The sequence below is a fragment of the Myotis yumanensis genome, unplaced genomic scaffold (assembly GCF_028538775.1).
Source record: "Myotis yumanensis isolate MYYU_CA2020_CCGP unplaced genomic scaffold, mMyoYum1.0.hap1 SCAF_2, whole genome shotgun sequence".
In the NCBI taxonomy this organism is placed as follows: Eukaryota; Metazoa; Chordata; class Mammalia; order Chiroptera; family Vespertilionidae; genus Myotis; species Myotis yumanensis.
Window position 1 is genome coordinate 133,704,379 of NW_027223753.1, and position 5,860 is coordinate 133,710,238.

Here is a 5,860-nt window from a genome sequence, read left to right on the forward strand (position 1 = left end):
GGAATAAAATATCAGCAGGTACTACCATTTATGAAATTCCCTTTTATAAAAGATATTCACAAAACTTATTCTATAAATATCTTTTAATTAAAACAAACAAAATAAAATAAACTAAGTTTTGAAATAGTTTTTATTGGTGTCAACAATTGCCTTTGCATTTAGCTACTTTATTCACATAAGCAGGACAATATACATACCTTTAGTTTTTAATATGTATGGAATGAATCATAAGTATTTAAATGCAACTTTAAATGTTATTTTTTATTGCCATGCAGTAATGCAAAGGGTGTATATATGTACATATTATCAGATTAATTTTCATGGATTAATCAAGGACTACATTTTCTATACATGAATTCTTCAGGTTCATATTTAGTGCTTATTACTGACTTTATTTGGAAATGGAAAATCATTTACTAAAGTTCAAAGTAACATACTTAACATAATATAAATAAACAGCATTCCATTTTTAAAAGATGATTGAAATAGATATATGTTATCCATAAATAGTATTAATTAGACATTAGAATTTAATTAGACATTGAAATGAAAGAGATTTATTTCTGTGTGCTTTGATAGAAATATTATCTAAAATATGTTATTAATTTCTAAAATCTAGGTGCAGAAAAGTTGGTAAAATAGACATAATATGCCACGTTACTATTGTAGGCACTGGAAATGCAATGGTGAATAAAAGAGAAAAAATCTTGCTCTCATGGAGTCTAAAGTCTAATCCATTTTGTGAAAATTAAGATTACAAATTGGAATGTTATATGACACTTATATGGGTGTAATTTTTAAGATTTTTAAAAATTTACTATATTTTTATTGATTTCAGAGAAGAAAGGAGAGATAGAAATATCAATGATGAGAGAGAATCATTGATCAGTTGCCTCCTGCACACCCCACCCTTGAGATTGAGCCTGCAACCCAGGCATGTGCCCTGACCAGGAATTGAACCATGACCTCCTGGTTCATAACTCAATGCTCAACCACTGAATCACCCTGGCTGGAAAATATATTAGTGCATTTTAAAATTAATTTATTGTCATTATAATGCATGCGCATTTTAAAGATGTGAATGTTACCTAAATACTACCTATAAAAAACTAAGACTTGTGTTTCAACCCAATTTCTACTTTCAAAGTCAACACTTTAAATTGCAAGTTGTCTCTAATGGTGTTTCTCTCCATATATCTAAATAATAAATTTATATATTTCTTTGAAATTTTATAGAAAAACTTGTTAAGCCCTAACCGGTTTGACTCAGTGGATAGAGCGTCAGCCTGCGGACTCAGGGGTCCCAGGTTCGATTCTGGTCAAGGGCATGTACCTTGGTTTCGGGCACATCCCCAGAAGGGGGTGTGCAGGAGGCAGCTGATCGATGTTTCTCTCTCATCGATGTTTCTAGCTCTCTGTCCCTTTCCCTTCCTCTCTGTGAAAAATCAATAAAATATATTTTTTAAAAAAGAAAAACTTGTTAAAATAGTTGCCTATTTTTTCAACTTTCACCTCTCAGTCATTTTTTATTTCATTCATGTCAGGTTTTCCCTCTGGCAGTACACCAAAACAACATTTGCTAACTCATTTATAATCTTCACTTTGTTACCCTGAATGTTTAATTCTCAGTCTTTTACTACCTCATCTACTAGTATAATTTGGCACAATTCCTCCCTTCCTTCCCTTTCAAACACTTCAGCACCTCTTTCTTAGTCCACCTCCTACATTATTGACTTTTGTTCCTCCAGCTTCTTTGTTGGTCCTTTCTAATCTCCCTAACTACTTGCAGTACTCCAGGGTTCATCTCTTAAACCACATTTTTTTTTTTCTATTTTCACGAACTTATTTACATAGCTTTAGATCTTATCTATATTCTTATGACTTCCAAGTTCATGTATTTAGCCCTGATATTCCCCTAATCTTGTGTATAAAACTGCCTAGTTGACTTTCCAGTTGGGTAGCCAAAAGCACCTAAGACTTAGTATATTCAAAAGTGAACCGGTAATTTCCAATGCTAATTTGTTCTTCTAACATCATCTCCATCTCAGTAAATGAAACTCCTACATTCTAATTAACTGGCCCTCCATAATATAGACTTACACTTGACTGGACTCTTTTTCTCCTACAGTAGTGTTCTCTTATCCACAGTTTTCTTTCCTACAATTACCTGCAATCAATCATATTCAGGAAATAGTAAATGGAGATTAAGCAAAGAATTTACATGCATAACCCATGGAGACAGACAATGTGGTGAAGGCCTGGGGCAGGGGCCGAATGTGGGTTAGAAAGAGTCAATAGAAAAGAAAAAGAGGATATCTGTGATACTTTCAATAATAAAGGTTTTTTTAAAAAAATTACAGAAATTAACAATTGATTAATTTTTAAATTGTGACCCTTCTGAGCAGCGTGGTAAAATATCTCACCATCCCACTCTGTTCCTCTTGGGATATGACTCAAACTTTTGTCCAGTGTATCCACACTGTATACATACTGGGCCATTAGTCACTTAGGAGCTGTCTGTTATCAGATCAACTGTTTGCAATCAGAGTGCTTGTGTTCAACTGAATCTTATTTTAATGCTTCAATGTGGATATGCCAAAGAAAAGCTATAAAGTGCTTCCTTTAAGTAAAAAGGTATGTGTGCACAGAAAAAAAATATGGTACACACACACACACACACACACATACATATAATGTTTGGTATAATCTATGGTTTTAGGAGTTCACTAGAACATCCTGGAACATAGTCCCTGTGGATAATGGGAGAATACTGTATTACCTGTTAGTTAATTGGCTTTACTTTCAATATGTATATAAATCAGACCTATTCTTACCACCATTTCAAACCTGGCCTAAGATGCCATGATCTCCTATTTGGATATTTACAATAGTTCCCTAATGTATTCCACTCTTTCTGCCCTTGCTCTCCTATAAATATCCTTCATGTAGTAGTCAATCTGATTTAAATCTTATCGTATCACCCTCTGCCCAAAACTCTTTAGTAGATTCTCCATTTCACTCAGAGAAAATCAGATGTCTTATGAGGCTGTATCACCCAATTCCCAGTGAAAACAGATGTTGCCTTCAAACTGGGTAATTGACTGTTTCCAGAGTGAAGTTAGGGTTTATGGAAACCAAAAATAGATTGTGGATTATGCCAGGTTTTGTAGGTGGGATTTTCCTGGGAAGCAGATTTTGAGGCTGAGCTTAGCATTACTAAGAAGAGCCCTGGAGACCAGAATTAATACATGTGAAAAAAGAGGAAGAACACAGCATTGGGTAGGGGTAAAAAGTCTAGCTTCACTGTAGGCTCAGGGACAACCTCAACTGGTGACATGAGGAGCTTAGAAGCTAGGTTAGGATTTCACAGTTATCCTCCATTTCAGTGCCCCTGCAGTGGGGGCAACGTGTTCTTTGTTGATGGGGCATCTCGGTGTCCACTTAAGACTAGATATTTACCAACACCAGGCCTGCAAGAACAGGAAAGAATTAGTGGTACCTGGGATGCATAGCTGTTTAGAAAGGTCTACTTTATAGAAGCTAAATCTTTGGGAAAGAGATGCAGTCATCCAAAATCAACTGATGAGATTGAGCCAGGGAAATAAATTAACTTACTGCCCCTTCCTTCGATCTTCTGACTTCCAAGAAGTGCCCTTCCCCTGGCTCCTATTTTCCAGACTAGGTACCCAAACAACCTTTTGATGTAGTAGACACGGGTTTGATGCCTAGGTTGTAAGGCATGGGGTGAAGGTTATGAGTGAATTTTGAGGGTCAATATGAAGAAATGCAGCAAAATTGGGGTTTCAGCTGGCCCAAATAGAGTTCCCATCAATCTGTCAGATTTTAGCCCCGCATCTCCTGGTGCCAACAGGCTCAGAGCCTCTCAGGAGTTCTGAGAGGCAAATTGGGTACCTTCTTGGATTCCCTCTCAGTTGTCACTATAGTAATTCTTTTCCAGTTTGCTTGGTTAAGTAAAGGTAGCTCTCCAGCAATAACTTTCCAACCTCTAAAATTTTTGAAATTTCTTTTTTTAAATAACATCTTTTCTCCTGTTGTGGATATATCACCTTGTATTCCTAACATAAAGTTAGTGCAGTCTGGGAGAGAGAGAGAATTATAAATTCTTGAGGTCTATCATCTGTTTTACCAGACATCTGTAATTTCATTAAACAAACAAAAATAAACAAGAAAATATTAGTGGCTATTAACTGAGATCTGAAGAGAAATTGCAGGACTCTGAGGAAGCAGGAGATTTTTATTTCTTATTTCATTTCTATTCTATTGATGTTTATTAATTTATGCCTCCATTAATTCCTATTTTAATGACAAAGCTTATTGTAGTGGATTAGTGGACAGTTGTTATAGGAGGATAACTTTTTATATTTTAAATAAAATAAAATATAAAGGAAGGTTTGTTATCATTTCTAGGTTAGTATTTTTTACTTTTTTATTTCATCAATTTTATTTTAATTTTTACTCCACTAGTTTGCCTTTTGTAGTCAATCTGTTTCTTGTCAGGAAAACAAAGACCACATTAGGTGTTTCATTAGAGCAAATACAGGCAACTCGGTACAGTAAAAACAAAACAAAACAAAACAAATTGGGAAAGTAAAGCAACATAGGAGTAAGTAACCAGAGCAAGCCGAAACCTACGACGGGAACAAAAATATTTGAGAGACACTGCCAAAGGGCAAAGGGTCCGTAAGTAAACACTGTTTTCCCTTTTAGTTCCCATTTGCTGAATGAACTCAGGTGGACAGTTTAGATGGTAAGTGATCACAGGGACATTATTTCTATGGCGATCCAGGTGACAAATTTCACTACCGTAATGTCACAAATTTGGAACTGGTTTACGTTTTAATTTTGATGCTTCTTGTAAATTTGTCTCCCCTTTGGCTAATTTCACCCTTACTGGAGAAAACAAAAATAGCAATACTATATTTATGTTTTTATTAATATCCCAGGGAGGGATAAATCTGGCCAGCTAACTTCACGATATCTTGATAGATTTTGTTGATGTTGTTTTTAATAGAACACTCTTGTTTAAAAAGCATACATTTTATGTGAAAACTCAAATAATGTTGATTCAGCAAAATATTGTAAAGAAAATAGATCTTCTAGCACATATGTCTGCTGAACTGGTGCAACTTTTTTTCTTCCTTGCATTTTCTCTTGTTGCACTTCCTCTTGTGGTTTGCTATATATATATATATATATATATATATATATTCTTAAATGTCAGATGAGGCACCAGACCCTACGGGGAGAGGTAGCATGGCCTTGCAGCCATCAGAAAGCGAGGGAGACTCTGTTGCACAGCTGCTCGCCGGCACTGGGGGACACAAAGCCCTGGCAGAGATTCAAGGGGCCGCGGAGACTCAGCCAGTGCTATTTGCTCCGCCATGGCGACTCCCTGAGTCTCAGCCCTAATCAATTTACATCCCCATCCAAGCTGTGCCAGGTGCACAAAAAGACCCACCTGCGCTTTTGCAGCCTATCCCAACAAATTGCAGACTTCAACTGCTCGCAGCCATGGGAGACACACTCAAGAAGCAGACCCAGGAGAACCAGGATGGCGGCATAAGGAAGAGACCTGTGCGTGCTACCTCACACAACAACATCGAAACTATCAAATATCAGACAAACACCTATCATACAGAACCATGGGAAAGTTGGCCCAGTGGAAGCTCTACAACTGGAAGGAGAGAAAGAACATTGAGACTGAGTAGGATGTGACACCAAGTACAGAGCCCAACCCAACAAACTGCAGATTTCAACTCCTCGCATAGAAAGAAGCGCATTGAGACTGAGTAGGATGTGCAGAGGCACCAAGTACAGAGCCCATCCCAGCAGGCTGCAG